This window comes from Anser cygnoides, chromosome 2 (assembly GCF_040182565.1).
Source record: "Anser cygnoides isolate HZ-2024a breed goose chromosome 2, Taihu_goose_T2T_genome, whole genome shotgun sequence".
Taxonomy (NCBI): Eukaryota; Metazoa; Chordata; class Aves; order Anseriformes; family Anatidae; genus Anser; species Anser cygnoides.
In genome coordinates, this window is record NC_089874.1 from 25398694 (window position 1) to 25410696 (window position 12003).

Consider the following 12003-nt stretch of genomic DNA (forward strand, 5'->3'; position numbering starts at 1 on the left):
CAAAGGATGCACGTGACAAATGCAGCTTGTGACAAATACATCCCCAGACAGTAACTTGTGACAAGCAAAAAAAAAGTATGCTATTGATTACCTAAGCTATTTTGGAAAAGAAAACTACACGTCTTCCTGTGTATCTTCACTGTAACCATTCATAGAAAAGCTATGAGAATAAAGCTTGCTACGACCCAGACAACCTGGAGCACATACACATGTACTTTGCTGAATCAGGCCCTAGAAAGATGTCTTTTGTTTTCCCTATCAACAAAGAAAACATTACAAATCGTACAACACAATATCAAACTCTATGTTATTCCAAAAAGACAGTCAATTAAGAAGAAGCAAACTGTGTCTTTAGAAGAACAAATGAGAGAGGCTAGGGATCACTATCAAAGGACTTCTGTTTTCTTTTGTTTATTAAATAGCAACTGTATTATTTACTGCAGCTTTGCAAGCTAGTGAGCAGCTGGGTGTAACACATTTCCATGCTGTGTAACCTCTCCTTATGCTTCGTTAGACTCCTTATCAGGACCAGAAGAAAAGAAATCTCTCTGTTATGCTTTTCCTGTGGCAAAGGAAAAGACAAGATGATGACTTTCCAGCTCATTTCACTTGTACAACATTCTCATCAATCACCATGGGGTAGGTCTTTGTTATTTTCACTGAAGGACTGTTCTTAGTTTTCTGTCACAATAAAGCGTGACTCTACTAACTAGCAAATCAAGGTTACCTCCACCACATTTGTAAGGGAACGAAATGCAAACATAAGGCTAAAGATACTTCTGAAACATTTTCCAAGGCCCCAGCTTTACAGACATAAGCCTAATTTGAAGTAGGTTTAAATTCTTTTCATTGAAATGAAGGTTAAAGTCTGAAATACTCAGAGCAGTTGAGGTAAGGAAGCTAAACTAACCATTTCATCAAGAACCAAAAGTTTTCTGCTTGTTTTGCGACTTTCTGCTCCAGAAACCAAGCAAAGAAACTGTGGTTTAATTTTATTTTAAACTCTCTGTCAAGTATGCATCTCTTTGCAGTTTTGGTTCACTATAGCCCACGCAGCTTGGCCTCTATTCTCCTTTTCCTATGTCTTCAATAAACCCTATAGAAACATATGTAGGAATTATGTGAACAAACAAAAAAGCAAGAAAGGGATATATTCTGATCAAGGCAAAAACGTAATCAAAAACGCTTTGTAAGATGGTCTCTCCTCCCTTAGCTTCACGTTTTTATATGTCTTTTCCTTTTTGGTCTGTGTTGTTTCTCACTGAATGACAGTTATACACAACATACTATTGTAATAACAAGCATATGGCTCAAAGATCACTGTTGAGTTTCTCAAGTCTCAAATTAGACATTTTTATTTAAAATACATGAAAGACATCTGTATACTCTTTCATTAAATGCATTTTACATTTGTAACATCCTACGTATTCTTTTGGAACCATTTCCATTAAAATGCTGAGTTGGGGTTTGGATAGCAAGCATTTCCTTTGTAACACTAAGGGAGGAGTATGTTACTGTCAAAATTTCTCTCTAAAAAGTCCTTGCTAAAATATTTACTCTACTTGTCAGAACAGGAATATCTGAAGTTAATTCCAAATGAAAGAATATTTTAGAATGAATCATAAATTAGATGTTAAAAAAAGGCAACATGCTGCCATTCCAGTGCCCCTTCCCTGCTGTAAAACTGAACGAAAACTGACTCTGCATTTGCATTCACAGAATATTGTAACATTTGGAGCCTTCTGAGATTCCTTAATTGTAGTTATGCAACAGAACTGTCACATCCTAAAACAAAGGACAAAAATTCAGCAGCTGAATTTATTGGCTTGCAAAAGAAATGCTCTTAAAAGATGGATAACATGTCTTGATTATTTTTGGCATTTTAAAGTTACAATGCAATGCTTCCTATTGCATAGATCAAAGAAATTAGACATCTTACAAATATTTAAAAAACTGAGTGGTGCTGTTTGTAAAGTCACATATTTAGCAACAGTGAAAAATGTTGAGCAGTAACTTTCTTTGCAATCAATCCTCTCATTTCAATCGGCCCTTTATGGTATAAGATACTGTTCAACATTAATAAAGATATGGTGCACTGGTGTTTAGGCATTGGTCAGAATGGTAAAAACCAGCTTCTTTTAAATGGGTATTCTCAAGGGTCAAGATTTGCAAAGGCAAATGGGGTAAATTCTGTGGTCAGAACAGTTATGATATTAATAAAACAAGAAACAAGCAAGCCATTGTGTTAAACCTATGATCCTGCAGAGCCCTTTTCCATTACTGAGTGATTTTACTATGATGACCAACTATGACACACTTTTGTAAATAGTCAGGAGTCTGGTTCCAAAGATTATTGGCTTACACGTACATTTTGAGGGAACTTCCTTGATCTGACAAAGCATTTAAATACAAGTAAAATACATGTTTATGACTAATCTGAGACTACAGAAACAACAGTTTCATTTCTTCTTTGCTCTAACTTTGGAATTCATCAGGTCAGTAAAAAAGGATAACAACTGATCCTGCTCTGTTAGCTCCTCCAATTTGCAGCCTTTCAACCTCACTTCTTCGAAGCTGGAGCAATCTGTTTACATAAAATTAAGCAGAAGCTTAAGTGCTTTGCTGGAGCAGAGCCTCTGCTCCCTTTGGGGTTTCTCTTTTAAGGTCTGAAGTTGAACCAGAAGGCTCAGGTATATATTCCAACATGATTTTAGATGTTTTGTGTATACTGACATAAGTGGTAGTACTATATGGCTGTAACAATAACAGAGAAGTAAAAAGAACCTAAAATACTAGTGTTTATGAGTTTTTGGATAAGGCTTCCAGCCCAAAAATTAAGGACAGATTTTGATCTAGGAGCTTAAGCCTTTGTAATTTGCTCTTTCTTAATTGCAAACTGTTCATGCTTTACTTGAAAACAAATGAAAGGCTGCTTGCTAACTGATGCTAATAGCATTGCACCACACTCACTCCTGGAGTAACCCTAAGAAGCCAACAGCTATACCACAGAAGGATTTGCCCCATAGTCCTGCTCTGGAGCACTGACATTGGCAAATATTACAAAACCACATCTGCTTTATTAAAACTACAAATAAATTAATCATTTTAATCCCCAAATATTTTCCCTTGCTGTCTCACAAAGAGCAAACACCAAACAGTATTTCTGTTATTTCACTCGTGTTTCCATTCTTAATTTTCTGTCTTTTGGCAGCTGTTTGCGAACTTACTAATAATGTGTGTCTTTGTTTGGACTTCTTAAAAAGAAGGATATTCTCAAAATGGAAGAAAGCTCATTTGATTTCACTTTGAAACCTGAGAAAACTGTAACATGAACCACACGCTGATTACAGAGCACTGATACATAAAGGAAGCAGTTGTGTAAATGTGTGAAGTGTGGCTTTGGTGGGGGGTGAGCAGAACAGAGGACAAGCACAATTTTAGTCGAATAATGCTGGTGTAGGGTATGATTATCATGACTCATGTTTAACATGGTATTGTGTAAAGGCCAGCCAAAAAGGACAACCTATTATGGTGGGCACTGTACAGTCAAGGGTATTCACACAGTCTCTTCCATTAAAAGCTCACAAATAAAATGGACAAGACAGACCCCAGGTGGAGAAACAGTGTGACAGTTCCATGGTATTATTTCTTAATGGCAGTAGAGTCAGTTAGGAGGGGAGAAGGGAAATGGAATGGAAAGTGATGGAGATAAAAGATGTGGAGGGAGGGAAAGAACAAACAAGTGTTATACAGCGTAAATACAGAGTGAACATGAGGTGAAAAAACGCAGGTGGAGGGGAAGGATGGAAGGAGGAAAGGACTAGAAAATGGGATTAGCATGGGCAGAGAACATTGAGTTGAAACCACCAGAAGTTCTTTGAGTGTCAGGAGTTTTGGCTTTGGTCGCTTCAGCAGCTGAATGTTGCTGGCTGACGGCAGCGGCTGGTGCTTCTCTGCAGTTTTGTCCCTGAGGGCCACAGGATGGAAAGCAGAGGGAGGACCTGTGTCTGTTCCAGGACCTGCAGAGGCAAGTGGGACAGGGGCTCTCCATAGGTCTCTGATCCCACACGAGTAGGAGGGAGAGGTGCAGTCTCGGCTGGGACCCATTTTATTCCCTACCTAATGCAACAGCCCTCATGCAGCTCAGCTGTACCCAACGGTGCGCTGGAACAGAGGCCTATGGGATGGACTCTGGGAATCGGCAGGTGTACGTGGATATCTGTATCTGTATACATGTGTGCGTATACATGCGTGTGTATACGTGTGTGTATGTGTGTGTGCAGCATGCCTTTTTGTATATACATACAAGTATGGTATACTCCGAACTACTTCCCAAGCACGGGAGTGGGGCCACCCCTTCTGTGTTCTTCTATTGTACTTTTGACTCTTCTCTAAGCACCTGGGTTTCTCATTCTGGACTTGTCTGGCCCACAGCTATTTTTGGATCATGAACTTCCTACATGGTAGTGACAATCACCGAGTTTCCCTTTCCTCTTCTCCCAGTTGCTGAAATAGCAACATTTTTTGCTGCATACATGTTAGGGGGCTTGTACAATAATTACATATGCACATATGCATTTATGCAACTATATATATATGCCTATGTGTATGAATAATTAAAAAATTCTTAAGGCTAATTTTAAGTTCTACATAGGAAAATAGGTCAAAAAAAAAAAAAAATCCCTGCCAGTATGGGACTTTATTTTCTGGCATAAGCTAAATACATCTGTCATGGAGGAAGACAAATGAACACGACATATCTTGAGTAAATCAGTGTGCCACTAAAGTAATATGCTTAATTTTTACTGTTTGATACAATAACCTGCCTACTCACTGGCATGAAAGCAGTGCACGCAGTTAGTGCAAGAGTATTAAATTTCTCTTGGGTGGAAAAGAGAGTTTTGGAACAATTTATTTGATTACTGTATTATCTTCTGCTAGCTAAGCATTGTCTGTGGCAACCTTCTGAATATTTATTTTACACCACAGCTGTATATTTGCCATGAATAAATATAGATACTTTGTGAATATCTAGTACTGAGAATCTGAGCTGTAATAACTTGGGTTCTCTAAGAAGGGAGACGTACCCTGTAGTAATGCTTCTAGTCCCAGATCAGCTGAGTTCAACAATTAGATTCTGGGGTTCAACAAGTAAATAAAATGTAAGTCAGGTTTCCCAAATACCTACCTCATCACAATTTGTGCCATTCTGTCTCCTCTTCCCCAGTGCTGTCTGCTTGTTTTGGGGTGAGGTATAGCTTTGTGCATATGTAGAACATAAGGCCCTGACCTCTTGCTAGTGCAGAAACTGCTATTAAGAAAGTGATTCCTATCTACCCCGTATGAATCAATAACAGCTCTTTGAACGTCTCCTGTCTATCTCACATCTGCTGCAGTATGACCTTCAAATTACTTGTCAAAAGTAACATATGGCTCGCAAGCAAACTCTAGAACATGGGTAAATCTGAACATTTCAGTCTATTGTTCTGCTGCTGCTTTAAGCACACTGTGAGCTGCAACAGCTTTCCCCTAATTACTTTAACTGTAGCATCTCATCTTTGATGAAGAGGAAGACTCTGAAAACATGAGTGACACTTCTGCTGATCACCGAGGCAGAATTTACTTGCAGAACAAGTTGCGACCACACAACACCGCAACGAGACAAAGGAAAGCATCTTGAAAATCCTCCCCGCTCCTAGGAACTGCCATTGGCTCGCTGCTGAACAGAATGGCACTGTCTGTGACACGCTGCCTGGCAGCCTAGCCCCACTTTTACATCTGCTTGAGCATTATTCCTACCACGTGCTCCCTTTCTTTCTTTCAGTGTCATCAAAGCATTTCACATAGCAGTCGCTACCACACTGATGTTCCAATAGCAAAAACCCAGTGTCACTAATAATCCAAGAGCATCTCAAGGAAATCCAGAACAGTAGACTCATAAGCTTTTTTTTTTTCTTTCTTTCTTTTTTTCTTCATCACATCAATGTGCAGCTCTGCAAAATTAAGAGGAATTAAATGAGCTGATTGCAACATTTCATTTCCAGGGCCCGTAATGCTGCAATTCTGCAACGACTACATTAGAAATGCTCTTCTACCAAAGACTGACTCTCCATCCCTTACCACAATTCAGAATCTCTACAATGTCTTAATTCCCTTTGACTTCCTGAATAAAGATGATTTCTGGCCCTCCATCTATGGAAAACAATGAAGCCCCCCCGGCTTCCTTCTGACTTCAAAGGAGGATGCATCCCTTAGAGCCACAATGGACCATGCTGCTGCCTTGAGAGTTGGGACCATAAAAGAAAAGTAGGTTGAGATGTCTATTTAGAGAGTCCTTGATAGACGTCTTTTCAGTGACAGAATTTGTAATTGTGTCATTGTTTCGAGAGACTAAAATTATTACTTCAGGCAGGTTGCTTTCATGCATTATGCTACAATGTTGCTTGACTGCTTTCCAAACTGGAACAACTGAAAAAATGTGAAGCGCTCCAATGATTTTAAATCACTCTGCTCAGGACAGGGTGATTTAGAATTATTGGAGTGCCTCGCATTTTTGTGAGCACTCAGTCTGCAAGCAACGGAGGTCTAGGCTGTCTTGGGCTACAGCATTACAAAAAAACAACTATACCCTACCATCAGTTTGTAAGTGTTTGCATTTGAATTTGGAAGTGGTAGGGATTTGGGGATATTTAATTCCACCATCATTAAAATATGTGGCAGTAAGATGGCCCAGGTGAAGGAAGTAACTGGACAGACACAACATTAAATTTCAAAACATCCTGCGCTGAGCAGTCTCTTCATTCAAGTCATGACTCCACCAAGCCCCTCGGTCAGCCTGTACATTGCCCCCTCCACAACTGCACCAGAGACGTGGCTGCGTCTCGACATGCAGCAGCAGTATGGAAAAGAAATGACAGCGCCTGTAAGAGAGGGAACCACCACCGCCATTTGGAGAACATCCTCTTTTTAAGGTGTAGTTCCTTCAGAGCTGCCACTTGTGCAGGGCACCTGCTCTCTCTCTTGCTACCCTTCCATGCAGCAGTCCAACCCCTGACAGTAGGATAACAGAGAAAAAAAAAAAAAGATTTAACCAACGGTAACAACACAGCTCAGTCATTTTGTTTTCCATTTATTTACGGTCACAATTCTTCTTTAATTCATAATATGGTTTCAGAACAAAATTTGCTGGAAAATACTGCACAAAGAACAAGATCCTTAGCAGCCATAAACTGCCATTGTTTCACTGAAGCTAATGGATTTACACCTCTCTGCATCAGTTGGGGATCTGATCCATTATTTGTGGGCTCTCAGTTCCCCACTAAGCTTTGTTTTTTTTCTTTTCTACAAAAATACTGCTGGGAAAAAAAATTATGAACAGCTCTTCCCTTAGTATCTTTGTTATTAATTGTTGTAAGCTCTTTTTTAGTGCGGCTACGTGTAAAGGAGTGACTTTTAATTTAGATGTAAAACACAGCCTCACTCTGAAGAGTGTCAGCGCTGGCGAATCTGTTTTCCTGGAATACCTTGTGCTGTTTTCAGAATTGCATGATTGTGTGACATCTGCTGCACATCTCATACGTGATCAACTGAGGAGGTACAACCGTGGCAGATGGCTGATGACTCACCTCACAACACCAAACACTGGTTTGCTTTCTGAGAAGTAACATCTTCATATTAATATTCTAAGAGCCCTGCAAAGACGTGGCCAGCCCACCTGGTTTGCTAGCAGGTAACGTAAGTTAGAGGAAGAGCACAGGGATGTAACAGCAACTTTTGTTCCAAGACATAAAACTGACTGAGTTAATATTTTAAAATTTGATTTATAGGCTACTATCAGATAAATCCACAAAAGGAAATGGGGTTCACTGCTGTACGGTCTAAGTAGCATCTAAATAGCAAAATCTGGATATCTGAATCAGATAGAGATCTAGGCTTCCTGTGCAAAGGAGAAACAGAAAAACAATATCCACAAAAGCCATTCAGCTGAGTGAGGAATCAGTAAACACCAGAGAAAAGGATACACCTTAAATCCTGTTCTGTCCCTGTTACAGGCTGCCCTGTTCCAGGCTGTGGTGAATGCCATGGTGATTCTTAGATCACAGAGGAGGGTAGATCATTCCCTGGTCTTCTAGCACCCCACAATACATAATGTATGCACTTGCTATACCAAAGACCTTTGTTCTGTTCCCTTATCTGCTGACTGTCAGATTGAAAGCATACACAGCCCAGTTAGCATGTGTAATTCTGATGAATTACATTTTCTTCAATTTTCTTCTGAATTACAATTTCTTCATCTTTCTGATGAAGAAAACTATTACAAGCCACTGGTTTACTTACAATGACATTAGCTAGCAAAGTTAGCTTTGTTCACTACTAAAATCAAAAAGAAACTAGCTAACAGTTTGTTATCCTCTCTCATTCGTACAGATTCCTTGGCCAGATGGCTGGAGAAAACTCCAGTAAGCCTAAAACACCTAACTCTATATACCAAATCATCACATGGATATAGCAATTTAAAGTTCTGTATTGTTATATACATTGCAGTAGGTTAGCTATGCCAAGCTTAACTGCACATGCTTCAATTAATTTGCATGCCCGTGATTTCCATACTAAAAATATAACTAGGGTTATAACAACCACACCTATATCCAAATCCTTTGGGATCCAAAACACATACCAGCGTCGCAAGCATTGTATCAAAATGTGATCATCCAGCTTAAACACACTTCAGTCTCAAAGACTAACACATCATAATGCTCTAGTGGCCTGTTAACCTTTGAAAAAATAAATAAAAAGATCTCCATTCTGTGGCAGAGATGTGTCATTCCCATTTTCACAAGCCTTATGTCAACTAACAAAACTTCCTAATGAGCCAAATCTCTCTCAACTGCTAATGGCATTAACATTACCAAAGACCTATGCATGACTAACAGATGTGTCCTAAGGAAACTGAACTCATACCTTCCATTTCCAAAGAAACTGCCCTAAAGTTAAAGAGTATCCCAGGAAGGAAAGAGGAGAGGATCAGAAGAGAGGAGAGGAGAGGAGAGGAGAGGAGAGGAGAGGAGAGGAGAGGAGAGGAGAGGAGAGGAGAGGAGAGGAGAGGAGAGGAGAGGAGAGGAGAGGAGAGGAGGGGAGAGGAGAGGAGAGGAGAGGAGAGGAGAGGAGAGGAGAGGAGAGGAGAGGAGAGGAGAGGAGACAGGACATGACAGGACAGGACAGGACAGGACAGGACAGGACAGGACAGGAGGAAGGTGTTGTCATTGCTGATTCTGATTCATCCCATACAGAATAAATATTAATTAGGTCTAATATGGGAAGCAGGACTATAATCCAGGATTTAAAGACATATTAATTAGTTTAAAGGCTCGAACATAGTTCTCTTTCAAAGGTGAGTGCCATGTCCACAAGCATTTGGGATCACATTGTTCCTCTCTCTAGAACACTCCATTATAGAAAAATGGAAGTACCTCATTAGAAAAGAATTAAAATACCTTCTTCTAGAATAACGTATAACTCGGAGCTACAGCCACAGAAATAGGAATTCATGCTTCTGGAGACAGGGAGGGGAGCTGAGCAGGTCTGCCCTGCATCCTCTATAAGCAGTCCCGCTACTACGTAATGCCTCAAAATGGAACTGCCCCTCTTCCATCATTTTATGGGTACCAATGGATATGTTCCTAAGATATCCTCTGGGGTGACTCCTGCTGAAGGACTCCTGCTGAAGGGATGCAGACATTGGAAAGACATTGCTGAGCAGCATTAGGACAAAAGAGTTAGTTGTGTTTAAATGATCTATGTGGTTACCTTCCTTGAACTGCTACAGTCTGACTACTATCTTCTAAACATAACAGAAATTTTTAAAGTGTTACTGTTGTCCCGTATATTCCTTGACAGTTAGTAACTAAAAACCCCAGAATGCCCCAAACCAGCAAAAGCTGAGTCTCCCACCCTCAAATGGTACGTAATAGTAATAGTTAATTCACAGAGAAAGGATCTTCTGGGACTGATACTTCTCTCGTAGTAATTTTATGTCTTTCAAGTTCCACTAATAACTGTTGAGTTTACACCATGGTGCCAAAGAAGTATATTAGATCCTTCAACTCAAGCTATCCAGAGCTTACTCAGCTCATTTGGTACCTCTGTGCTGCTGACACACACAGAACTTTAACAGATGGTCTTACAATACTGGCAGTTGTTTTGTACTGTGCTAGTGGTAAGGGGAAATACTCTACACAAATTGTCTGCAATTCTGGAAAATAAATGAAGTACAAATCCATATTAACCTCAAAAGCCAAACTATAAAAAGTCAGATTAGTCATTTAACGATGTATGTTCTCTGGGTTAAATGCTCAGTTACTGCAAAATGGTAATACTTCCCTGCAGCCAAGAGAACTATGCTTTGCCTCAGTGTCCACCAGAAACATCCATAAATACATTATCATTAGAAAGGTATCGAAATGCATTAGGAATAAGCCCTGAGAACCTTCCTTATGTCATCAATCCTCAGAGACTATCAGCAAAAGTACCTCCATAAACTGTGTGTTTTCAGGATAAGGTACGTAAATAGTAAAGTAACAAGGTCCAATTTAATTTAACTAGATCTCTTTTTTTATTCCTGTCCTAAACAGAATTCAAGAAATGACACAACAGCAGAATAGCACTTGCTTTTCAAAAGTAAAACCAACATTTTCCTTCACAAGCATAAAACTGCCATGAAATGCATATTTGTGCATACGTACTACAATCTACTAGTGTGAATTTAAAACAGGATTTTAGAAAATTGGAAGCATTTCAATCCAGTGCTCACCTCTTCCATTTGCTTCATGTGAAACATTGCTTGGAAGATATTTCAAAGAAATTTCAGAGGCTCGGTCATTCAGTTCCCATCTATTTTGATACATTTAGTAAGATAGGATGTCAGTTACCTTTTATGTTACTGTTACCATGTTAGGTACTTTGATATACAGATTCCTTAGGTAGCATCAAAGCCCTAGAAGGCTGTAGAACCCTAGAAGTGTTAACATAAAAGGGCCCTTCAAATGCAAGAGGTACATTCCAGTCTTCTGCTGGGACTGAATTGAGGTTGTATCATTTTTTTCAATTTTTTTTTTTTTTTATCCACTCAGGGTGGCTTAAAAAATACAGTTGCTGGAACTGGCTGATGTTATACATTTGTGACTTTGATACAAGTGAAAAGATCTTTATCAGTGTTATGTCTCATTTTATACAGAAAGATCAAACAACTCCTAAGTTTGAAGCTGTTAACAAAAAATATTAAAACAACTAAATTTCAGACAGGTTTTTATGTTTTCTTTTCTCATCTTTTCCTCCCTCAGGACTTTTGCCAGACTAAGAAGACACAACATACCTCCAGAAAGTACTTATACAAATGCAAGGCAATCCTTCTCTGAAAGCATAAATTAGCTCTCATTATGAAAAAGAAAAATCAAAAGAATTGTTAGGTAGGTAGTCAAAATGTAGGAACATCAATCCCTCTGCATCTTTTTCCAGGCCTAAACATATTGTCAAACATTTCAAACTATGTTCCTTGATGTAGCACTTCACTGTGAAATTCCCAGGAGAAAAGAGGAGTTGGAATACATGTTTTAGTATCAGTAATACAAGCAATTCCTATCTCGGGAAGAGGTTCTCCCTTGCAGATGCAGAGTATAAGATGACATGATGGAAAACTTCATGAGCATGCTTCCAGTTCCTAAGAGACTTTCCATTTTCTACAACTGGTCATGCTACCCCCTTCCTTGAGCACTTCCTCTGTCCTCTGCTGAGAATGAGCTCAAGCACCCTCCCAACAAGTCCATGGTGAACATCTCCTGCTCTTGAGATGTATAGATACCTTTCTAGTCAGAGGGACATGCAAGGAAAGGACTGTCTTGGGGAAACAGAAAGCAAAGAGAATGGAGTAGAAACATAGAATTTATCTTATCAATTCTAACAATATCCAGCACTCTATCAGCCACCTTCTAGGGAAGGTTAAAGCAG

General features: G+C 39.4%; 1 protein-coding gene across 3 annotated transcripts in view; it reads right to left on the minus strand.

Moving 5' to 3' along the window:
* CDK6 (cyclin dependent kinase 6) overlaps positions 1-12003 on the minus strand; it is a 142177-nt gene that overhangs the window by 99888 nt on the left and 30286 nt on the right. The gene's annotated exons all lie outside the window — the stretch shown is intronic.